Below are 26572 nucleotides of genomic sequence, written 5' to 3' on the forward strand. Positions count from 1 at the left end.
CCTCACATATAAAATTGAAGAAATGACATCTACCTTGCACATTTGAAATAATAACTAAGTAAGCCAAATAATTTGTACTGTGTTTAGCCTATAGTATATACCTAACAATTTATACTTTCCTAAATATGTTGGGCCACAGAAGATCATGTAGAATATTTAACAAGAGTGGTCTGAGTTTGGTTAAATTATAGTTTAAGAAAGGGTTGGGGCTTTTCGGGTTTAATAGCAAGGTCTATCTTTTCCTTTAAGTTCAGAATTGAGACAGAGGTGGCAATCTGCCTTATGGGTATGAATTTTTAATTTTTTAATATAAAAATCTGGATTGCAGGATATGACTTAGATGTACAGGCATTTTGGGCTTCACTATACTTGAAACTACTGTCAAAATACAGGTGACCATTGCAGGACTAGGGTCTTCCTCTGGTAGTTTACCTGGTGAGAAAGTAGAGATATTTTTCCCTCTATGCCCTAAGCATAGACTAGGAGACAGAGAGAGAGAGACAGAGACAGAGACAGACAGACAGAAAGGGTCTACAATAGAAGAAGCTCCTTAGGTCAAAAGAAACTGTCATCAGTCCTGCTGGATTTCACACTGGGCTTCAAAATTAGCTTGTTTTGGAAACTCATATTGCATAAGTATGTGAATCCAAGCTTGGAGTATTAGAAAATATAAAATGCTTTTTTCCTAATAATTTTGTTATATATTTTCTTGTCAGTGGTTGACATCATTTGCTTTATGCCAATTCTGGTCACTACAATTCAATTGAATACAACGTGAAATGGATGATACAAGTAATAATCCTTGCTGCTGGGGTGAATCATAGTGTTTTGTGACATTGGGATTGCACAATGAATTTGTGAGTTTTAATCTTCTCAAATTTATTTTAGAAACTTCAAGAGTTTTACTTGAAGACAAGATTTGAGATTTTTTTCTTTGAAAGAGGCAAATGCCCTTTATTATAAATGATTTATTTTAGCTTATAGATATAGCAAGATATCTTATTTGAATCTAATTTTAGTTTTGATGTCTTGCTGACATTACTATAACTGAAGAGTATCATTTCTTGCTCATTAAACCTGCAAGGAGGGTTCACAATACTTGCGAGTCCTACCAATCTGTTTATCATACAAATGATTAAACAATTGAGAAATGGTGACTTGCAAATAATCAAATACCTGCATCTGTTTGGCAAGAGATCTGCTAACTGACTCAGTGCAGTGCAGTTTCTACCACTCTCTTTATCCTTTATCCCTCCTTCCTGTTGTATAGATATAGTTGTGTGTACATATAAAGATTTACTGCGGTAATAGGTTCGTTTTTGTACATCAAATTTCCGTGGAACAGAAGATCACAGTTCCTTTTGAGCTTACTCAACCTTCAAAAAGAAAATGCATGGCTAAATAGCAAGCATAATTTTCTAGTTGTAAAGGCTTAATGAGAGCTATCAAACAAACCTGTGGTGGAAATTATTCTCTTTTCTTATCATGAACTTCCACCTTTAACGTATTATGTTCCCTGTAAGTGGTAAAGTCTGGAATTTGTAGTGAACTTCTAGAGAAAGAATTCAAGGAGTTAATTCCCTGTTTTGTGTCTAAATTTCAGGTCATTGCAGCTTAAGCTTGACCATCTCTATGCAGTTCTACCAACCTTTTATGTAGACTACTTTAGGGCTGGGGAGTAAATCTTCATATGGCAAGAATATTCTTTAGAGAAGAATATTTCCTGGGTCTTTAATTTCCCAATATGAAAGAGGAGAGGACAGATAACTTGGTGAACTTTAATTTCTCTCTAGTTCAAGGGTTTACATAAATATGCATGGATGTTTATTTGCTCAGGGATATAGTGGAGTAGCAGGTTACGCACATTTAACAGGAACCATATCACTTAAGCTATGCTATCTTGAGTTGCACATTGTATAATCCAATAAAGTTGTTAAAGTAATTGCTTCACTTAATTAGAGAAGAACAGAAAGAATGGAATTACTCCTTTTTCTGTTGTATTATATGAAGTATAATTTTAAATAAATTTAAGTTTGGTCCAAATGGAAATCAGACTTTCTTCAGCCAGGATCAATATGACATTTATAAATTTATTAAAGGGCTAGGCTTCCTGTTTTTATTATTCGTAGAAAAACACATGAGAGCCATAAGGATAATTATGTACATGATTCCATTAAGGTAACAAAGCATTTCTTACATTTCTCCTCGGAAACATCAATATCCCTGTAGTCTCAATGTTTGGCTGTTAAACTCACTGAATTAAAAGAAAACAACAGAAAGTGGTGAACTGTTGTCAATTATTAAATTACTCTCTTTTTATGCTTTCCGTGCTCACTCTCAAGGAGGGGGAAGTTTTTGTATAGATCGGTTATAGTTAAGACATTAATGAGGTCACCTATAACGGGAATGGAACCTTCGCACAATTTGTATAGATTAGCATATATTTAGAAAATCTTCTCATTTTCTCTTCCATGAATGTGGTGTAGGGTGGTGTCTGGGAGATTTGCTTGCTTATTAAGTGGAGCATATTGACAATTTATTATAAACCATGAATTGAGGCTGGAACAAAGGTTCAGCCAACTAATCTAAGAAGACCAAATAGGTTCTGGTTTCTCCAGGTAGTCTAGGTCTGTTCATAAGAAATCAAGTTGTGTATTGGATCTTAGGGCCAAAGAGACAACCGGTAAGGAGAGACTTCTTTGCCTACCCATGTTCTGAATATAGATATCCTACTTGAGATTCCTGAGAATTAGAAGGTGGCTGACAAGATATATATGTAGATGAGTCCAGTTCCATATGCCAAAGCCTTCTCACCTTTTGAGACTCAGCTTATAATTACTGGACAAAGCTTTCAAAATTTCTGATGCACAATCTGATAAAGGAGTTCTTAACTTGGCATTCATAGATCTTTTGATGCTCACTGAGAGTATTTTAGGGGTTAATGGATCCCTGTAAACAATACATAAAGACTTTTTTCTGTACATTTTTCTGGAAAGAAAGTTGAGCCTGCATTGGAGCATCGATAGGTTGTGACTTCCCCCTCTTAAATGTAAGAACAATTATCTGCTAACAATAACATAGAATCCATTGTCAAGTAGAATCCACAGATGTGTTGCTGAGTGACTGCTTCTTGAGACCCTCCAGGCTAGTAATGGCAGAACTTGCAATTTACAGACTAGCCGTCCCACAAATCATTCAGTGACTGTTATTGCTAAATACCAAATCCTTTCAAGGTAATACATGTTTTGGGGAGTATAGTGAGGAATCAGACTCAGGATTGTCAACAAATTTATGTTAGTGGTATTATTATTAGTAATAGTAGCTACATTAATGTGATCATTTAAATGGTGTTTAATCTGTAGCATCTCAAGGCCACATATATATATTTGTCATATATTGAGATAATATACATGCAGATGTTGCATGATTAAATCATGTAATAGGTATGACTAGTAGTAAGACCTCTAAACCCTGGTTTCCGCCTCTTTAAGATAGAGTAAATAATACATTTTTAAAGGACTGCTAAGAGGCTAAATTAGAAAATTAAGGGGGACTTCCCTGGTGGTGCAGTGGTTAAGAATCCGCCTGCCAATGCAGGGGACACGGGTTTGAGCCCTGGTCCGGGAAGATCCCACATGCCATGGAGCAACTAAACCTGTGCGCCACAACTACTGAGCCTGCTCTCTAGAGCCCGTGTGCTACAACTACTGAGCCCAGGTGCCTAGAGCCCGTGCTCCGCAACAAGAGAAGCCACCGCAATGAGAAGTCCGCGCACCACAGCTAAGAGTAGCCCCTACTCACGACAACTAGAGAAAGCCTGCGCACAGCAACAAAGACCCAATGCAGCCAAAAAATTAATTAATTAATAAAAACAAGAAAATTAAGGTAACTTGTACAGTTTTTGACACAAGGATTTAATGAATAGTGGACATTCTAAAGTTAATCATAATATTGGGGGAACATAATTTATTATCAAAAGTAATCATTCCATTATGCACTGCTCTTCCAAAATAATAATTTAATTTTAATTAATGCACTGGGCTGAGCTTTCAATACTTTTATGTTAAGATTGTACCCAAAATGTATTACGAAATTTGAAAGATGAATTTGTAAAACAGAAATGACACCTAGTTTTACTGTGAATTACTTGGTGTATGGAAAGCCCCAGCTATTTTTCTATTTAATAGCCATTTAAATTGTTTTATGATAGAAGTGGATATAGTTGCAGAGACCCAGGAGGGTGAGGAATTTGTGGAATAGATCTGCATTTCAGTGTCAATTTGCTTGAATTAGGAAGAAAAAAGATTAATGGAGGGATTTAGAATTCTATTAATAGTTGTATTAAAGGTAAAAAGCAAGTATTTGCAGTAAGCTTCTTGTATGTAAATCCTATGCAAAAATATCAATGATAAATTATGAGAAAGCTTTTATTTTGTGACAAAGGATCTAGTCCTCTTCTTTTCTAAGAACATAAAGTCAATCACTTATGCCACATCGATTTCGAAGGTCATTTTTTTCTGACTCATTTAATCGTGTTAGTCGAAAAACTAAACTCTTCAACACAAAAAGGTGCACACATGCACACACACACTTCCATGCACCATGAGTGATTTTCACTAAAGACACTTCATAAAACATGTCTGTTTTCAAGAATGTGCTTTAATAACACACCATATAGAAAGGCAACATCAGAGAAGAATTTATTTATGAGAGTTTCTTGGATGAATGATATGAGAAGATGGGAAGGAAATCAAAGATGTCACAACAATGATTTTTGAACAGAGAAAAGAGATGGTTGTCATCATAAATCAAGTTATCTTCTCCACTGGAAATATACCAAAACTTCCAGTGACAAGGGAATGTCAAGTCAAAAGAAAACTGAACATAAGTATAACAAGATTTCTACAATCTGTGGGTCCCAAAATATTTGTAATAAAAGAATTCTCTCTCCAGCCCTCAGAAAAGGTAAAGGAAAGGTAGCAGTTTAGTTAGAACATATCTGAAAGAAATTTCTTACACATTTATAAATTTCTATGTGAGCTGCACTTTGAACTAGCAATAAGAATGGGGCACCTCCTTCTCTTCCCTGCCATCTATAGCATAAACCTGATGAAAGCAGATACATATAGTTGAGTTCTGGGAAGTTGAGAGTTTGTACACTTGATGAAGGTACAAAAGCAAAAATCTGGAGAGGACCAAAAATGCAGGAACATTACATACACAAACACACACACACACACGCCTCTGCTTACCAGTAAAACACTGTATGTGTGTGAGAGGAAGATTTAAATACTTTGGGTTATCCAAATTCACCATAATCCAAAGTGAGAGAGAAATGGATATTTGAATACTTTGTACCTCAGAGCATTTAATTTCCCTTTGGTCTTTTACAATGCACATGTTGCTCTCTGTCTATAAATATTGCTCAAAATATAACTCTATGTGTACAATGTGTCCTTCAAACCCGGGTCAAGTATATCGCTCCGGGCATAACGAAAGAAATAACAATCTGTTTTGGAGAAAAATTTGGCTGTACAGTACTTGGAATTATTGCTAGATGATGTATTTCATGACATGCATTTTGGGTGATTTAATAGACTTCCAAGGGTAATTTTGTCTAGAAAAGGTTTTTGCTTTATACATCAATTAAAAAATATTGCTGTCACCATCGACTCTACATTAAGACTCAAAGATATCAGTAAAATGCAATAGTAAAATGAACATTTCCTAAAAACTTAGATTATCTGGGAAATTTTAGTTCCTGTTTACAATTTCTCACATAGTTTTGGATATATATGATGCATTATATGCTATGTTAATTCAGTGTCTAAGTCTTTATATTTAGTACGTATTCTTGTTTGTTATTTAGAATAGTTCCAAGGGCCTAGGGAAGTGTGGGGATAAGATAGGCTGACCCAGTAATTTCCATGAAATCAATTACCTATAATAATTTCTGTAAAAATAATTATGAATTACTTTTGTACTAATTATGTGCTAATACTGTTTAGAAGCAAAGAAAATGGTTATTAATGACTTGTGCTATTATGGAGATAACAGTAATAAAAGATAATATTTAGGTAACTGTCCCTTTAATACATCAAAACTCTCCTTGACAAAACACTCTTCTCAATCAACTCCCCAGAGAAAATTTAAACACAAAAGAAAAAGCTAAGAAACACTTTAATGCTAGGTGGGTCTTTCACTGACTGCAGGGGGTGAGAAGTCTATTTTGACCTTGGGTACAAGTGCAGCTGTCTGATCCATTTTTAACAGCAACCAAGATGGCATTTTAAACTCTATATGACCCTTCCATTTTTTTGCCATTGGTTTAGAGTTCAAATGGAAAACTGTAAGTGGCTTTCTACTCTAATGTGCAGAACTACAGTGGAATGGGCTGTACCATACCAAAAAGTGGGCTCTTTTTACTGTCATATAAGTTCAAGGAGCATAAAATTAAGACAAGTCAAAAGGTGATGATTTTTATCTTCAATGATATATCAAAAACTGTGTTCAATTTTGTAACTAAAAAGGGACAAGAGGCACACAGACACACCAATATCAGAAGACAGAAACAAGACAGAAAAGGAAGATATTGCCTGACTGCGTAGGGGAAGCTATTCTAGGTCACAGATCCAGATATTTGCTCAAGTGAGGTTGAACTTTCCAATTCAATCTCCATTTTCAATAGAAAAGAGAAGACAAAAAAAGAAAGGGAAAAATTAAGAAAAACAGCTGGAAAGCCATCACTTGTGCAGGCACCTCCAGTCCGATTTAAGTCTCCTTTGAAAAGGAAGCTCTTGTGCATGCAGGTATCATCTCCTTGGCCAGCAGTGGTAAGAAGGGAAAAATATCTCTCCTTTATATTCTAACCATCTTGAACTTGCACAAGGTCATGCCCCCAAAGAATGACAACCACTAACTGATCATAAACAAACAAAAGAAATTTCAGCACCCTTGAGCTGCTCTTAAAGCTCATAATGGGTATGTTAAAGAGGACTGACTCATAATAATTTGAAATGACTAATTTTATCATTTGTATTGGTTACCTGGATTTTGAGATACATAATTTTATTTAAATAGGAATCTTATTTCCTAACTGTGTATAAGCAAGTGATATTGGAAAACTGGGCCTCTTGATTGAACAAGGGAAATGAGTCAAATTGAATATTTAGATGAAGTAAATTCTTTGTTAAGTATACAAAAAGAGGCAATTTGAATGGCAAATTGTTTGTTTGATACTCTTAATGATCTATTTTTATCTATATTTAAAAAAATAAACAAATTTGTGCTTAAAATAGAGTACTGAAGCTATGCTGTGAATGTTCATAATCATTGGTAAGATCAATAAAATTCCTAAAACAAACACTTACACAAGCTTTAAAAACAAATCAAAATGGGGTCTTCCCTGGTGGCGCAGTGGTTGAGAATCTGCCTGCCAATGCAGGGGACACGGGTTCGAGCCCTGGTCTGGGAAGATCCCACATGCCGCGGAGCAACTAGGCCCGTGAGCCACAACTACTGAGCCTGTGCATCTCGAGCTTGTGCTCCGCAACAAGAGAGGCTGCGACAGTGAGAGACCCGCGCACTGCAATGAAGAGTGGCCCCCGCTCACAGCAACTAGAGGAAGCCCTCGCACAGAAACGAAGACCCAACACAGCCATAAATAAATAAATAAATAAATTAAATTAAATTAAAAAAAAAAAACAAATCAAAATGATCCATGATGCCAAGGGTTGTTTAAGAAAGAAAAGAGTTGTGACTCAGCAGTCACACTTGTTACCTATGCTCTCAAGATATATAGGCACAAATAGTTAACATCCCCTAAACATCCTAAACATCTTTAGATGGTATTCAGATAATGGGCTGTGATACTAATATGGTCAAGAGTTAAAAAAAAAAAAAAAAAAAAGGAAAGGAATCTGTAGGTATAGAACATGTAATGTGAGAAGACAATATAATACCTTAAAATGTAGGTTCATATATTTAAAAGAATTAAGGACATTCTAAATCTGAAAATTATTTTAAAACAATAAAATGATTCTTTACTTAAATGATTTTAACCATGTAAAACAATACCGTCAAAGTTTAACAAAATGTATATATGATGAATTGGTAAAGAATTTGAGTATTAAATAAATAAAATTTCAAGCTAATGTAGATAAACATTTTGGTGGAAAGCCATATAAGACTAATACAGAGTAATTTAGGTTTCTTCTAAGTGCCACTTTTAATTAAATATATTTGTTAGTTTTAAGATGACTTTTAATTACATAAAAGTAATTTTAGATTAATATGTCTTATGATTTTCTTTCAAGTAAAAAGGCAAATAGTTTAAAGGTCAAATATGCCTCAGATATGAAACTGATTCAAATATTTCATTCCATGCAACACAACCAACAGTTTAATGGAACTATTTTTTTAAATGCTCTAAATAGCAATATTTACTTTTCAATGAAATTTAAAAGCATCTTTCACAATATGGTGTTAGACTAAATTTAGATTTTTTTATTGTTAAAACTGCTTTTTTAAATTTATACAAAATCACTTTGGATACCTGTACTCAACTGCTAATTCAGATAATTCTAAAGAATCAATATCAAAATTATTCAGACCACATATTTCCAACCTGTTCTCTGTAAACGACATGATTTCATAGATTATGTACACCCTTCTGAGTTTTCATGTTTAAGTCTTAACTAGAAATGAGGCAACCCTTTTCCTTTTACTTTAGAAGGCTGAATGAAAAGCTCAGAATTTTTATCATGTTGGGCAGGTCTTGACCTTCTGCTGGTCCAAGAGGCTGATTTCTAATGGAAAATAGTAACAATGGGGGGGGGGGGGGAGGAACGTTTTGAAGGGAGGTACTCTCTCTCTCTCTTGCGCTCCACTTAAAAAAAAAAAATTCTCACAGTTATTGATTCTTTGTTTTCCAGCCTTAGACAATTGCAATCTGAGTGGCCAAAGAAAGCCAGTTGGTGTAGCTCCTGCTGACATCACTTGAATAGCATCACAAAAGCAATTAGAGATATGCTGAACAGTTTACAGTTGACTTCGTGTTTGTATCCTGAGATGTTTGGAAGCCAATAAGCGAGAAAAATAGTATTGACTTTGTTCTGCTCCTGTTCTCACTAAGCTCGTTTGTCAGACAAAATCTGAGAATGTGCCAGAAATATGTCTTATTAGTAAAACAAACTGAAAGCCTGGCTTAGGTCACACTGCAGTACAAATGACCGAATTTACTACAAGAAATCTAAAGAAACAAATTACTTTTCAGTTGAGGACCATAACAGGGAAAATAGTGGTCGCACATTCCCATGATAAAACTGCTACCATTGGAACTAAAATGGATTGTGAGGCTTAATAAACATTCCACTAGTTATTTCAATTTAAGTGTAAGTTCTTTGACGTGGAAAATTTTAGCACATGAATTTTATTTTTTAAGATTATTTTAAATGTGGGAGTTCAATGTTTTATTAACCTCTCACTAAAAGAACCGCTTAGTTCTGAAAAGAAACAGATGAATTTAGATATTTAATATTTTAAAATAAGATTGAATAAATGCATACACATACATTATTCATGTAATATCAATCTAAATATTCATACTTGCTCTAGAATTGAGAGAAATTTAAATTGGTATATACATTGATGAACCAAAAAATAGGTCATTGCCTGGTGATCCTTCCATGTATTTGTAATCAACTAATATTATTCACAGTTGTTTATTGTTCCAAGATATTTTTTAGCGAGTGTACCTGTCAAATTTCCTTTATAACAAATTATCCCAAAAATCTAAGCTGAAAGGAACAGGAACATTTATTTTTTCTTGTTCATGTGTCTGAACAAGTCATAGGTCAGCTGGGGCTCAAGTCAGCTCCTCTGCTTCAAGCTGCTCGGCCAGAGCTTGGTTCTTGCTGTAGTTTGGGCTCAGGTCTGCTGGTGTCTGCTTAGTAGGAGCTCAGAGTGAAGAAGCAGTGGTCAGGGGGGAAAGTTCTTCTCCTGGCAATGGCTAAGGCTCATGACAGCAAGCTCAATCATACAGGCACACTTTGGGCTTCTGCTTTTATCACAACAGTTAAAATCCCACTGGTTAAAGCAAGTCACATGAGCCAGCTTATACTCAAGGGGTGGGGATCCTCTGCCTCTAATGGGAAGAAATTTAAGGTCACATGGCAAAGGACCCAGTTGCAGGAAGTGGTCAAATCTTTGAATATGTGCTTTATTTCCATAGAAAAACATTGTGCTTACTAAATGAGGAGAGCATCTTCTAATGAAAAACACAAAAATTAGAGTCTATTCTTCATGACAATTGAGAACACTTTTCACGTATGCATTGGACACTGTAAAGTAGCTTTTAAACACTTTTATCTTCATTTCATCAGTTTTGATATACTATATTTTCATTCAGTTGAAAATATTTTACAATTTCTTATTTTTTCTTTGATTAATCAATTATTTAAAACTATATTGCTGAATGTTCAGACAGCTGGGTATTTTCTATTTATATTTTTATTATGATATCCAGCTTAATTACTCAGTGGTTAGATATATACTCTGAGTAAGTCCAGCCCTTGGAATCAGTAATTCCAAGTATACTGATGCTTCTTATATGCATCAACATATCAATATATTAGGTAAGGGTATATCTTCCATATATCTTTTAAAGATTATGTATTTTGCAATTATTAATATCAGGTCAAATTTTTGAAATGAGTTTTTAGGTCAATGATTTTTTCTGTTTTCTTTTTCCAATAGATATTAAGATGTATTTTTTCTCCTTTTGTCTTTTTAAATTTTTTGCTTTATATACTTTGAAGGCATAATTTTAGTCTTCTGAAAACTTTCTAGTAAATTATTCCTTAATCACTATGACATACACATTCTTAATCTCAAATTACATTTCTTGCTGTAAAGTCTGCATTTTCTGCTGTTAATATAGCTACATCAGCTTGTTTTTGGTTAATGTTGCATGATGTATGTTATTTCATTCTGTTACTTTCAACCACTTTTTGTGCTTATATTTAAAAAGCATCTCTTTTCAGTAGAATTTAGTAGGGTATATTTTTATCTACTCTCAAAATCTTATTCCCTTCATTTAGTCCATTTAAATCTAATGTGATTACTGATCTATTTGAATTTTTATTAGCTATTTTACTGTTTATTTTTTATTCCATGATTCTTTTATATTGCTTTATTGCTTCTTTCTTGCTTAATTTTGATTAATCAAATGTTTAAAAATTATTCTAATGCCTTCTATTTACTTGTTCTATATACATACATTCTCTATTATTTTGTGATCACACTAGAAATTACAGCACCTATGCTTGACTTCTTACTTTACCATTATCCTGATAATGATAGAAACCCTAGGCATGGTAACTTGTTTTACCTTATTCCTATTTAACTTGTTTTACCTTATTCCTATTTTATGCATTTAACTTTAAATATAATTTTTGTATTTATAAATTTAATTTAAATATACATTTAAATTTTGTATTGCATTATAACATATTTTAAACTTCACAATTAATAAACGATATATGTGTGTGTATGTGAATATACATATATATATATTTTTTTTAATTTTACCACATTACCTTTATAGTACTATTTACTCCTCCCTGATTTTTCTGCTTCCATTGGGGTTCTTTTTATTTGCCTTCAGGATTCCCATTTGTACATTTCTTAACTTATACTGTTGAAGATGAATTGTCTCAGTTTTGTCTGTTAGAATATATCCATATTTTTCCTAATTTTTAAAGAAGCCATTATATATAGAATTCTAGGTAGGAAGTTTCCTTTCAGCACCATACAGTTACCATATTATTGCGTTCTGGTTTCTATCATTTCTTTTGTGATGTAAGCAGTCTGATATTGTTGAGTCATAGAATGTACAGGTATTAGTTATTTGTAAACCACTTTATCGAGGTATGATTATCATATAAAAAGGTGTTTATACTTAATACATGCAACTTGATGATTTGGGGATAAGTATACACCCACGACACCAAGACCAACATCAAAGCCATAAACATATCCATCAACACCCAAAGCTTCCTTCAGCCCCTTTTATTATTATTATCATTATTTTTAGTAGTAGTAGTACTAAGAACACTTAACATAAGGTCTACCATCTTAACAAATTTTAAGTGTACAATGTGGTACTGTTAGCTATAGGCACTGTGCTGTATAGTAGATCACCAGAACTTATGTCATATATCTGAAACTGTACATTTTGACTATCACATTCCCATTTCCCCTCACCCCAGGCCCTGGCAACCATCATTCTAGTTTCCGTTTCAATGAGCTTGACTATTTTAGATTCTATGTATAAGTAAGATAATACAGTAGTTGTCTTTCTGTGTCTGCTTACTTCTCTTAGCATAATGTTTTCCAGGTCCATCCATGTTGTCATAAATGACAGAATTTCTTTTTTAAGGCTGGAAAATATTCCATTGTGTGTACTACCACATTTTCTATATCCATTCATCCATCAATGGATATTTAGATTGTTTCCTAAAATATTGTGATAATGCTGCAATAAACATTGATGTGCAGATATATCTTGCACATTCTGATTTCAATTGCTTTGGGTATATACCCAGAAGTGGGGTTGCTGGATCATACAGTAGTTCTATTTTTTAAAACATCTATTTACCTTTAAGATTTTATCCCTTCCTTCCTCCCTTTCTCCCCCCCCACCTTTTTTTTTTGTTCCTATGTTTAAATAAGTGCTGTTAGAATATTTCTGCATGGAATTCTCATAGGTTTTCTTGTTTACTTGTTTTGACTTGTTTTGGCAGATATTTGTGTGAGTTTATGTCATTAATTTGTTACAAATAATTCTTACCAATTCATTTTTCAACTAATTTTCTGAGATTTCAACTGTATAACTTTTGAGAGTGACTCACATGTCTCATTTTTGTCTACTGTGTATGCATATTTTCTATCTGTATTATATACGATCTCTCTCTCTCTCTCTCTCTCTCTCTCTCTCTCTCTCTCTATATATATATATATATATATATATTTTTTTTTTTTTTTTTTTTTTTTTTTTTGCGGTACGCGGGCCTTTCACTGTTGTGGCCGCTCCCATTGCGGAGCACAGGCTCCGTACGCGCAGGCTCACCGGCCGTGGCTCACGGGCCCAGCCGCTCTGTGGCACGTGGGATCTTCCCAGACCGGGGCACGAACCCGTGTCCCCTGCATTGGCAGGCGGACTCTCAACCACTGCGCCACCAGGGAAGCCCCTATATTTTTTCTATCTGTATTCAATTTGGATATTTTCTGTGGACTTTTCCATTTTGTTAATCCTGAATTCTATAGTACACAATCAGTGGTTAAGCCCATCCATTGATTTCTCAATTTCAGATACTGTGTTTTGCAATTTCCAAATTTGTTTATAATAACTTTATATTTCTTAAAATTTCAATTATCTGGCTGCATTTCTCCCATCCTTTTATCTAGTTTGCATTTTCTCTTCTCTGGAATATATTACTCATTTATTTTAACTCATTAACATCCTCATCTACCAGCATCACTATGAACACCACTTCTTGTCTCGCTCCTATTCTAGAATTTTCTTTTGATTTTTGTCCATACGATGCTACCTGTCAGCATTCATAGTGCATTTTTATCACATGCTCCGTAGACTGTTTACACCGCAGTGGTCCAGACGGTGATAACCTTCCGCCACAGCCCGGGGGCAGTGAGCACAGGGTCTGTGCTGCTTCCCCAGCATACTTCTAGTCTGTCCCTATTCCTGACGCACTTCCGGCTCTCCAGAGCTTTCAATTCAGAATCTGACGAATTATTCAGACCTCCACACTGATAGGTTGGAGGAAATTCCACTCTGATTTTCAGAGGTTCATTCCTCAAATTCTCATGCTCTTTGTTCTGCATAGCTTGTTGAAGGACCTTCCAGCTCTACAACAAGCAACAGCGCTGCTGATGCCAAACTCATCCAGGGACGGGACCTGGCCTCTGAAGTACCATTGCTCTCAGTGCACGTCCAGGGAACAATGGCTACGGAGATTCTTCTAGGTTCACGTTTCCTACTAGGGTCCTCAACTCTTCTCTGGTGTTTCTCTCGGGCAGATATTTGTGTGTACAGCATTAAATGGGAATGAGGAAAATCTACTACTATTTTCAGAGTTTTTCAGCCTAACTCTTTAGTCTCTGACCTCCTCCAAATGCATGGCCTCCAAATGCATGGCCTACAGGCCATGCCAAGAATTGATACGTTGCTCTTGGAGGGAAAAAGGGATCTGTGCATTCCCAGCTCATACATTGTCCCATCCATAGAAATCTTCATCTCCTTAGTCCTGTACTCCCTCAGCAATTTGATATATGGAAAAAATACGATGTTTGTACTTTATTCACCTATTCTATTTGTTCTCTCTGGAAGCAATGAGCTGAAAGAACTGACTCTATCTTATCCAGAAGCAAAAACTAATTCTGTTCTAACAACTCTACAGTAATTTAGCCACATCTTAGACTTACACAATTTTATTTTCCCCAGTTATATTATGACATTAGCTACAGTATAGTATTTAGTATGTAGACTAAACACATAACAAATCCTTTGGCCCTCTCTGAATTCTCTGGAAGTGAGGCTGATACAATCTGGTTCCCGGGTGTCTGTTTTTTGGGGTAGGGGGTGCTACCATACTTTCCTATGGAGGCATTAAACCTTATTATATCTCTAGTTTCCCATACTCTGCTGCTTTCTCCAGACACTGGGCTCTCCCAATCTACAGTCCTCTCAACAAGCGAAAATCTTCCCCACCCTTTCCCTCTAGGAGGGGCATGTAGGCACGTAGAAAATTCTTTTTCACACTATTTCGTGATCCAGCACTCACCTAGAAATCCTCCTCCATTTAAGCTGCGCTTGCCTGAGACTGAAGATGGCAGGGAGGCAGAAGCCTGACAGGTGTTCTCAGTTTCTTTCTCAAGCTACCCTTCATTTCCACAGAGCTTCCCTGCCCTATCCCACTGCACTGTCCCTTACCAACCCTGAGGCTGTGGGGCAGGTGGGCTTGGCAGTGGGTTCCCTGAGAAGGACATAGACCCATTTGTAGCCTCTGAAGATCTCTCTCTGCCCCAAAAAGTCCTTTCCTCTTGCTGTCACTGAAATTTCTCACAAGCTGTATTGTGATGTGGACTCTCCACTTCCTGGTTTAAGAGACTTATTTAATTCTTGACAGATAAAGATATTAGGAACTGAGCAAATATCATCTTCCTGTAAGAAGCTTGGTTAAAATTATTGTTCCTATACATATGAAAAATGTCAAAATTTAGATTCAGGGCTAAAATATGTACTCTTATATAAGGTTTTTTCTTTTCATGTTTATTATACAACAATCTAGCACAAATGCTCAAATAGTCGGATATTTTTGCCTAGGTAAGACAGGGCAAATATTAAAAAGTGCATATATTTTAAGTAAAACATACTTCTGCTATGAAAAAGACTTGGAAATGTTGTGAATATAATTATTTTAACTTCAGTTAGGCACTGAAATAAAGAAATAGTGTTTCAGAACTGGAAAGGAGCATAAAAATCTCTTGCTCTACATTTTTTATGGATAAGAAAATTCAAACACTGAGCTTTTAGGTGATTTCCCATCTCAGTTCTGTTTTCTTTTTCAAGAACTGTTTGTCTCATTTGGAAATATATACTTGGTGTAGTTTATAAGTCTCATCTTCCTAAGCTTGTTACCAATTTGCCAATGTATGTTTTCTAAAAGGATCATGATATAATCTTTAATACCTAATGGTATGTGTCATCCAATTTTCATTTCAGTAATAAACTGACAGTAAGAAAAGATTTTACAGGATTTAAAAATATTAAATGAATTTTATAGAATTAGTGAGTCATGCTATATTTTAGTTCCTTACAGTGATCCATAAAGTAACATATACATATATTATTAATACTATCATTAAATATATATAGTATTACCTACATATACATTTCAAAGTACTGAACATATAAATTTAACAATGACATGGCACAGCATAAAAATAGCTAATATTCACCAAACAATATGTGCCATGTATTTTCTTTGGGTGTAAACATATGTGAAGCTATTTAGTTTAGGAGGTAAACACATCATCTTCATTTTTCAGATGGGGAAAATTATGTAGTAGTATATATATAGTATATAAATATAGTTGTAATTTGTCCAAGATCACACAGAATATGATTCCTGAGTTCACACTCTTCATACTGAAATCTATCGCCTATATACCAATTTTAATGATGAATACCATTGAGAACAGGACAGAAGACAATCTGGAAACAAACAACTGGTTCATTTTGGGGTAGGGAACTGTAGGAGGCTGTGACTAATGGTTCCAGGAAAGTAATTTGCCAGAGATAGATAGGTTTAAACTGATTGAGAAAGAATAATCTGATTTTTACCCTTTCTCACCATTAGAGACCATAGTACCATTTGCAAATGTAGACATATTTTCTGTAAATATACATACATTTCTTGCATAGTATTTTGTCTAGTCTAGTTTAAATAAGACCACAAAGCTGTCCCATAAATTTATAGACTGCTTCTGTGCTACACTTTCATGTTGTTACTAAGAGTTAAACTTTACAAAGAATCTTTTTAAAGATATTTCATCAAAGGTAATTTGCATTTTTTTCAAGTCTCTCAGGATACATAATTTAGTACTATCTTTCTCAAATGTATCTTCTGAAAAGCTCAGGGAACAGAGGTCAGAAGTGAGGTCAGAGAAAGAGTGACCAGGCTGCTGAGCCCGGACTGGCTTTGGCAAAACAGATTCACTTGTATGTGGCATATTGGTTTCCTAAGGATGCTGTGACAAAGTAGCACAAATTTGGTGCTTTAGGAGAACACAAATTTATTCTCTCACCATGCTGGAGGCTGTAAGTCCGAAATCAAGATGTGGGCAGAGATGACTCTTTTGCAGGGCTACTAGAGAGAAGCTGTTCCCTCTTGTGTCCCAGCTTCTGGTGCTTTGTCTGCAATCTTTGCCATTCCATGGCTTGTAGATGCATCACTCCCATCCTCTACTCTACAGGATGGGTTCATGTCATAAGCTAAAAAATCTCCTTATTTTAAGCTCAATTGATTTAGGACATTAACTACATCTGCCAAACCCCTTCACAGCAGTACCTAGATTAGTTCAACATTATAATTGGGAGAAGGTATGTGTATACAAGAAGCTGGAAACTTTGGGAACTCTATTAGCTTCCTAGGGCTGAAGTAACAAAGTACCACAGACTTACTGGCCTAGAACACCAGAGATTTACTGTCTCACAGTTCTGGAGCCTAGAAGTCCAAAATCAAGGTTTTGGTAGGGCCGTGCTCCCTCTGAAACCTGTAGGGGAATCCTTCCTTGCCTCTTTCAGGTTTTTGGTGGCTGGCCAGCAATCTTCGGCACTCATTGGCTTATAGAAGTATCACTACAATTGTCCATCTACACGTGGCTTTCTCTCTATGTCTCTTTCTATCTTTTTTCCTCTAGGGGTGTCTGCCTCCATGTCCAAATTTCCCCTTCTTATAATGATACCAGTCATATTTGATTAAGACCCACACTAAGGACCTTATTTTAAATCGATTACTTTTGTAAAGACCCTCTTTCCAAATGAGGCCATATTCTGAGTTACTAGGAGATAGGACTTCAACATATGTTTTTTGGGTGGACACGCTTTACCCCACACCATCTAGTTTGTGTGTTGGCCTTCTGACTGCATTTGGTTTGAAGCAAAGAATCCATGCTTAAAATATAACAATTTCATTGACAACATTTAAAATTTTTGTCTTAAAATTTAATACCAAGTGATAGCAAGTTTAATACAAGAATATTTGTTTTAGAAGAAAAAATATTGTAATGTATATCATATACTTAAGCTTTGAACCAAAAATTCCATTTCTAAGTATTTACTCAAAAAAAACCCCAAAACAAACACCCCACCAAACTCTTACATATGTTCACAAGTAAATAAGCACAGCAATGTGTTTTATCATTTCTGTAAAATGGAAATTAGGTCAAATAATCATTTACAAGAATATCTATAATTGTTTTATAGTTGTAAAAGAAAATTTTATAGCTTCCTAAAATAGGAAAATAGAGTTACACCTATCGACTTGAATAAAATTCACCGACTATGTTATGTAAATAAATGAAAGATGCAGAGCCATACATGACAGAGTAGCATGATACTATAACAAAATCCATACAATTGATTAATGCTGAATATGAAATTGTATTATAAAACTTGCACAGGAAATAAATGCCCCACATAGAATATTGATTACTTTCAAAGTATCACCTCTAGAATGGGAGGAAAGGAACCAGTTTGGGAAGGTTTAATTGGGCTTCAATTCTTTCCATAATATTCACTTAGAAAAAAAAAATCTGAAGCAAATAGGGCCATTGTTAAGATTTGATAAAGGTAGGTGCGAATCATTATTGCTTTATTTTCTACATTTTATTTTCTGCACTTTTAAATATTTTAAGAAGGCACATTGTTCTAGGATTGAATTCTGCAGATTATAATTCTGAAAGTAAATATATTACTTAAACAAGGCATGCAAACCTCCCTGCGGTTCCTTTTTCTTATTAATACAACAATATCTGCCTCTAAGGAGTCTTATGAGGGGAAAATGTGGAGGAAAGTGTTTTGACACTTTGAAAGTCTTATTCAAAACTAAAGTATTCATGGACGCATAGAAACAATTGGCCAGAATTATTTAAATTAAATGATGTAGATTGGTGATCTGAAGTATGGAGAATTATGGTGAGATTAAGGTAACGTTTTGGAGCTATTTTCTTTTCAATTATGATTAATTAATATCGGCTAAAGTCAATTTAAAGTCAAATTCGAAAGAAAACCATGCTTGTAAAAAAATCAAAAGTATTTAGAAATAATTTTACTTGTTTCAATATATGATTGATGTTACAGTATTTTCTTCCAAAGAATTCTATTGATGGGATGATTTTCATCCGGAGTTAATGTTAGTGTCAGGGCATGGTTGGCTGATTACTAGTGAAAGCTTGCCATCTGGTGGACAGTCTAAAGACTGCGGCACATTCTCCGATTAGAAAAACTAGTAAATCCTTGTAAATCCCTTTTAGTTTAAGCACTTGCTTTCCACATATTTATAACTCATGGCTGAATCGTCCGAATTACTGTTCACATACACACATACATATTTACACACATATACCCACCCAGCAGTTCTAATGAATTTCATTTTGTTTTCAACGAATAATATGAAGTGCTATAGTGAGGAGGGTTTAGATGAATTTTTGCCCAACAAGATGTGATATTTGTTGAGATCTATTATCTCATCACATCTATTTAGACACTCATTTGAAGTAATTCAAAGAACATGAATTCATAGACATTTGAAAATATCAATAAATGTGTCATGTATATCTCATATTTTTTGGGTGCACCCTCCCTTTCTAACTCCTGAATAATTCATCTAAGTGTTATATTCACACCCCAACCAGAACCCTTGCCAAACTCACATACACACGTTAGCCATAAAAGTAAGTACAGTGAGTTCTGATTTGTCCTCTAGACTACAGTGTGCCAGTGGAGATTCTGTAGAAACTTAAGATTCCACGTACTTTCTCTAAGGGGTTCTGCAAGAAATCATGATTTAAAAAATGCTCTTTTTCTTTTTCACTTTGCATGCCACATGCCCATGGGGTGATAGAGCATTCACTGTTTCGTTAGAGGTCTCTCAGCACCACATAACAAGGCACAGAAGGACTGTGTTGCTTGCCTAAATCCAATCATAGTTTTTGGAGAGAAACAGAGATGCCCGTTGACAGATGGTGAGTACTGCACTGTACAGAGATGTTCGTAGCCTGGCAACGTTGGTCTCTTCCTGCATTAACTCTTCCAAACTCTTCTTACACACCTCTGACTAATTTTTATGAGACAAATAAGGTCTTTAAGTGGAAAATAATAGAGGTGGATTTACAAACTAAAAACAGCATTTTTTAAAAACATCTTTATTGCAGTATAATTGCTTTACAATCGTGTGTTAGTTTCTGCTTTATAACAAAGTGAATCAGTTATACATATACATATGTTCCCATATCTCTTCCTTCTTGCATCTCCCTCCCTCCCACCCTCCCTATCCTACTCCTCTAGGTGGTCACAAAGCACCGAGCTGATCTCCCTGTGCTATGCGGCTGCTTCCCACTAGCTATCTATTTTACATTTGGTTGTGTATATATGTCCATGCCACTCTCTCACTTCGTCCCAGCATACCCTTCCCCCTCCCCATATCCTCAGGTCCATTCTCTAGTAGGTCTGTGTCTTTATTCCCGTCTTACCCCTAGGTTCTTCATGACTTTTTTTTTCTTTTTCTTAGATTCCATATATATGTGTTAGCATACGGTATTTGTTTCTCTCTTCCTGACTTACTTCACTCTGTATGACAGACTCTAAGTCCATCCACATCAGTACAAATAACTCAATTTTGTTTCTTTTCATGGCTGAGTAATTTTCCATTGTATATATGTGCCACATCTTCTTTATCCATTCATCTGTCGATGGACACTTAGGTTGCTTCCATGTCCTGGCTATTGTAAATAGACCTGCAGTGAACATTTTGGTACATGACTCTTTTTGAATTATGGTTATCTCAGGGTATATGCCCAGTAGTGGGACTGCTGGGTCGTATGGTAATTCTATTTTTAGTTTTTTAAGGAACCTCCATACTGTTCTCCATAGTGGCTGTACCAATTTACATTCCCATCAACAGTGCAAGAGGGTTCCCTTTTCTCCACACCCTCTCCAGCATTTACTGCTTGTAGATTTTTTGATGATGGCCATTCTGACTGGTGTGAGATAATATCTCACTTCAGTTTTGATTTGCATTTCTCTAATGATTAATGATGTTGAGCATCCTTTCATGTGTTTGTTGGCAATCTGTATGTCTTCTTTGGAGAAATGTCTATTTAGGTCTTCTGCCCATTTTTGGACTGGGTTGTTTGTTTTTTTGTTATTGAGCTGCATGAGCTGCTTGTAAATTTTGGAGATGAATCCTTTGACAGTTGCCTCGTTGGCAAGTATTTTCTCCCACTCTGAGGGTTGCCTTTTGGTCTTGAAAAGCGGCATTTTTATATGCTGCCACTCAGCTGCTTCCGCTTTGTCATTTTGCTGGTATTGTAGGACTTAGAAACACAGATGGTATGGGTCAAAGGCAAACTGTATTGTAAAATGTTTAACTTTTAACTTTTTTTGGAGCTTCCTCATTTATTTATTATTTCCTTCTGTTTGTATTTTCTTAAGAGTTGTGTTTTGCAGACGTGTGAATTCCTGATATGGTGATTTTGTTTTAATTGGGGTATAGCTGCTTTACAATGTTGTGTTAGTTTCTACTGTACAGCGAAGTGAATCAGCCACACGTATACATATATCCTCTTCCTCTTGGACCTCCCTCCCACTCCCCCCACCATCCCACCCATCTAGGTGATTTCTGAGACAAGATGTGACATGTAAAAGGATGGTTACAGTTGTTGGCCAATGGACAGTTCAAGTGAGGTTACTGATGCAGAGTTATGATAATCTGAGGCACTTGAGCTCATGAGTGTGACAGAAGACACACGAGAAGGCCAGATGCACAAAAAGAGCTACTTACCAATGGGGTTTACAGGGGCTAGTGACCCATGTTACCCTTTTCCATTATGAAATATCTGTGAAAAACAGTGTACAAAGACAACAATGGCTTCTGCAAATCCAAGAAGGACTTAACTACAGATCAGAGCTTTTGAAGGAGTAAAGGTGCTGATTATTTTAAGTGGCTATTGGGAATCTCAAATACAGTTAAGACTTCGTTAAACAAAAAAGTCACATTCTTTAAAAAGTCTCAGGAAACAAGATCTTTATTAGCAGAACATTTTGCCCAGAAGAAGAAAAGGTCCACAACTGGTAAAGACCTAATAGCATTTGCCTGTAAATTTAGAGTGAAGTAACATGCAAGGACACAATGAAGAATGAGAACTTGAAAAGATCCCTTTCTCCAACAGGACCACGAGTGTAAGTGCTGAAGACACATACGTGATGCCAAGGAAGCTGACTGTGAGAAGCTGGAAAACAACTCTTTTCTCTCCAGACTGATTGTATCAAGATATGCGATGTGTAGCATTGTAAGTGTTGGGGCTCAAGACAGGTCATTCCAAAATATGTCAAAGTGAAATACTGATTATTTTGGATTAAAGTTAACTGAGAAACAGCTGATATTGACCCTCTGTCTGACCATCTCCATTCCCTCCATCTCCCTGGAAACAGGAAATAAATCTCGCATGTGAAAGGCACCCTCCTTATATCAGGAGGTATAGCGACATCCTTATCATCAGAGATAGGGAATACAGGGCTGAGAAAGCTGTGCAGACAGACCTTGATATGATTGACCCTTCAACAACGTGGGTTTGAATTGTGTGGGTCCAAATATATGCAGATTTTTTTTTTCAATAAATACTACATGATCTGTGGCTGGTTGAATCCAGGGATATGGAGGGTGGACTATGGGATTTGAGCATCTGCAAAGTTTGGTATCCACGGCAGGTCCTGGAACCAATTCCTTGTGATACCGAGGGCCAACTATACTTCTTTACTAATTTACTACCCCAAGCCCAAATTCTGTTTAGATTCTTCCATAATTAAGCACCCAAGGCAAGTTTCTTTGTCCTGCCAATTCCTCACAAATTTTAAATTTCTTTGTCTAAAAAGTAATTTTAAAATAAGTGTATAAAGGTGTAAAACCTGCCTGCTTTGGCCACTTCTTAGGTCTTATATCTATGAGCCCTCAGTACATATAAATTAAATTTGCTTTTTCTTTTTTTCTTCTATTAATCTGTTGTGTCAATTTAATTATTAGACCAGTCAAAAGACCAAGTGGGCTAAGTGGGCAATCATTCTCCTCCTCAACATAAGACTTGCAAGTAATGGTGAAATTCCACAACATTATATTATTCTTGCGGTAAGCTGCCCCAAACTAGCAGAAGCTTAAATATATTTAGTGTTTTGTCTTCATCTGGAAACAAAAAGTTTATCTCGGAGGTACTTTGTTGGTGTCTGTACCGATGATGCCCATTAATCAGTGTTTGGTTTTTAGATGTTTCACTCCTCTCATTGCAAACAAACAACTAAAATACTGATGTTTCATTACACACTGCCTTCTTCACAGAGAGAAATTTTTGGTAAAAACACTTGGATAGGAAATGAAAAATAGTTCTGGAAGATGTTACATAATGGCTGGTGCTGTAAGGCTAGTTCAACTGAGGATGTTCAAAAGTATATGGAAACCAGAATAACAGATGCCTAATTCTCCTGCAACAGTGAGTAATCTAGTGGCTTAGCAGAGGAAGACTTCTCACCAGGATATTTGAAGTGAAAGGTGAATTTTAGGAACACTCCTAAGAAAACAGGAGGCCATATATTCTGTCTGCTGAGGCCATATATTCTGTCTGCTGTGGAGAGGAAGGACAGCTGACGAGCATAGCCTACTAAGAAGAAGAGCCTCACCACATGAACCAGACGGACAAGAATCTACATGACCATAGGCACATGTTTTGTCTTCAAGTGATTGAGAAGGAAAGAGATCTCTGGAAAGACTGCGTCGCAAAAGGAAATTCTGAAATGTTTCCATTCTCACAGGAGATTCAGAGCGAGAAAGCTATCAGAAAATCTTGAGTCTTATTGAAAACCACCTGGATGAACTGCAGAACAAAAATTGAAAGAGTTTCCCTCCCTTTCAACACAAGTGCGGGACCAGATGACAGACCTGTTCAGGGGAACTTATGTTCATCCTCAGAAATTGACTTTGTGAGAAGAGGAAGAATTCTGTGAGGTAAAGGCTGGTTGTGGAGTCCAGATGAGAAAAATTGATCTGCCCCTAGACACACTTTGGGTTTCAGTGAAAACAATCAACGTTTTGCTGCCGTGTTCAACTTCTTACACATGAAAAGCTTCCTCTTATCTAACAAGCACTGTGAACCAGGACAGATATTGACTTATTTCACTTGAAAATGAAACCCACGTGAGATTCTCTCTACTTCTGCCAAGAATTGAGTCTTCATTCAGCTAAAAGCAAGTTTCATATTAAAATGAAAATTTTATTATTAGGTCCCAGCTGGAAATTGATGACCCATTGGATTCTCTTTCTGAAAGACACCGTTGACAAAGATGAGTGTGTGGGAACACCAGAGATGGTGTCTGACTTCTAGCTTAGAAGCAACGAGTGGTTAATGCTCATAAACCTGAAGGATAAATAGGATGGGACTTTCATGGAGAAAGTCCCATAGAGCTGGGCTTCTCAAACCGTGCTAAAGAATCAGGTTTAATTCTTTGCTTGTTTGTTTTCCACATTTCCAGTCTGTTGAAGATCAATACTTGAAAATTAAGGTCAATTAAAAAGAAAATAAATTACTAGAAATTTGTGAAATTAAAATTTGGAAAATGAAAATCAATCGCTAGAAAAATGAAGCAAAAAGATACCTTACATACAAGTCTAGTTTTGGTATTATTAGATTTGACAGATATAAATTTACCCTGTGAAATTGCTAAAACATTTTCTATGTTTCAAAAATGCTCACCATTTTTGTGCATAGTTCATTGCAGGCTTGTAACAATTACTGACAGAGCCATACTGGTCAGCAAAGCACAATTTGAGCAGCAATGCCATATAGTTTGCCTCTCAGGAGGAGTAGTAACCTTCGCCATGGACAGCACAGCACCAGGCTGCTGAGAGGGGATGGGGATAAATACGCTGACCACACTTTTCCCTCTTAGTCTCTCTGGGGCAGCCCATTGACCTAAGTCAACTGAAAGCTACATGCATGAGAAACTACAGCAAACAGAGTGGAGAAGGTGGAGAGAGAGGCATCATGACAAAAAGACAGCTTATACCAACTATATTTTTTACTACAAAATGACTGCTAAATGCCTTAATATCAAGGAAATTTCTTGCTAATCTTTTTATAGAGTAACTAGGGTTAATTGTTGCCTTCTTTGCCTTTATTAATTTCTCATTTTTTTCTTTTCCATTAACCGCTAATACGTGTTTAACTGGTTTTTGCTAACTGTATCAACAAAAATACTGGAAAAAAAAGAGAGAGAGAGAGAGAGACATGAATAGATTTGAAGTATATCAATTCACGACATGTGCACCAAATCATCTTAAATATCCAGGGAGTAAGGAAGTGAGAAGAAGATGTCTAACAACCCTATAGGTTTATTCTGTTACACTCACCATATTATTCACAAAAAGATAATTAAAAACGTCCCATTCCAGTTCCTTATTCTCTACATCTACATCACGTTAAATGAAATGCAACTTTCCTTCTTTATCATGACCTTTTTCACTCTCTACCAGATATTTCAAATTGGCAATTCTTTCTATTATTTTCCTCAACTAAAAAAGAAAAATGTTCCTTCTTCCCAGCCAGTATCCAATACCTTTTTGTACCATTCTCATCTCCATTCAGCAAACTCCTCAAAGGCATTGCTTATACTTGTCTCTACATGTTTCCTCCCACTCCCACTTGAAATCAAACCCATCAAATTTTCTTTTGTCAAGTCTACCAATGGCCTCCATGCTGAAAAGCCAATGGTCATTTCTCAGTATGTATCTTAATTGACCCAACAGAGGTATTGGTTAAAGATGGTCACTACTTCTTTTTTTTTTTTTTCAAAATTCATCAAGCTACAAACTTAAAATTTGTACACTTTATTATATGTTATACCTCAATTTTTAAAAGTGGAAAAATAAACCTTGGAAATAAAGCAACAAAGTAATAAGTACCCATTATAGAACCACACTGTCCAATACAGCAGGCACTAGCCACATGGGGTTAGATTTAAATTTTAACTAATCAAAATTAAATGAAATGAAAAATTCAGTTCCTCAGTCACACTAGCCACATTCCAAGTACTCAACAGCCACACATTGCTAATGGCTACTGTATATTGGAGAGCAGAGAGATAGAACATTTCCACCATCACAGAAAGTTCTATTGGTAGGGTCACTACTTCTCCAATCATTTTCTTCGCCTGGCTTCAGAAAGTCTTCACTCCTTGTTTTCCTCCGTTTTTTTGGCTACTGCTTCTCAGTCTCCAACAACTTAAAGTTGAGCTCGAGGACTCTGACTTTTTTTCCTCCCTACCTTCATTCACTCCTTTGGTGATTTTTATTCAGACTCGTGTTTTATGCCATATATATGCCTGCAACTCCCAAATCTGTATCTATACCCTAAATCTTTCCCCTAATTTATTAATTCATATAGGCAACTGTCTACTTGATCTCTGTACCTCCTGGATGTTTAATAGGCAGCACATATTTGCATGTTACAAGCTTAAATCCTGACCTTGCTTTGGAAGCCTAACTGTGCTGTCTCTCTATCTCATGTATTGGCATTTCAGTTCCTCAGGGCAAATTTAGAATCATTCTTGACATTGTTTTTCTCAAAGCTTACTTTCTCAATCAGATAATCCTCAGGGTATATCCAGTGTCCATGCACTGTTAATGATCTAAACGATACATCTAATGTCAAGACACCATCTTCTCTT

The sequence above is a fragment of the Phocoena sinus genome, chromosome 14 (genome assembly GCF_008692025.1).
Source record: "Phocoena sinus isolate mPhoSin1 chromosome 14, mPhoSin1.pri, whole genome shotgun sequence".
NCBI classification, from domain to species: Eukaryota; Metazoa; Chordata; class Mammalia; order Artiodactyla; family Phocoenidae; genus Phocoena; species Phocoena sinus.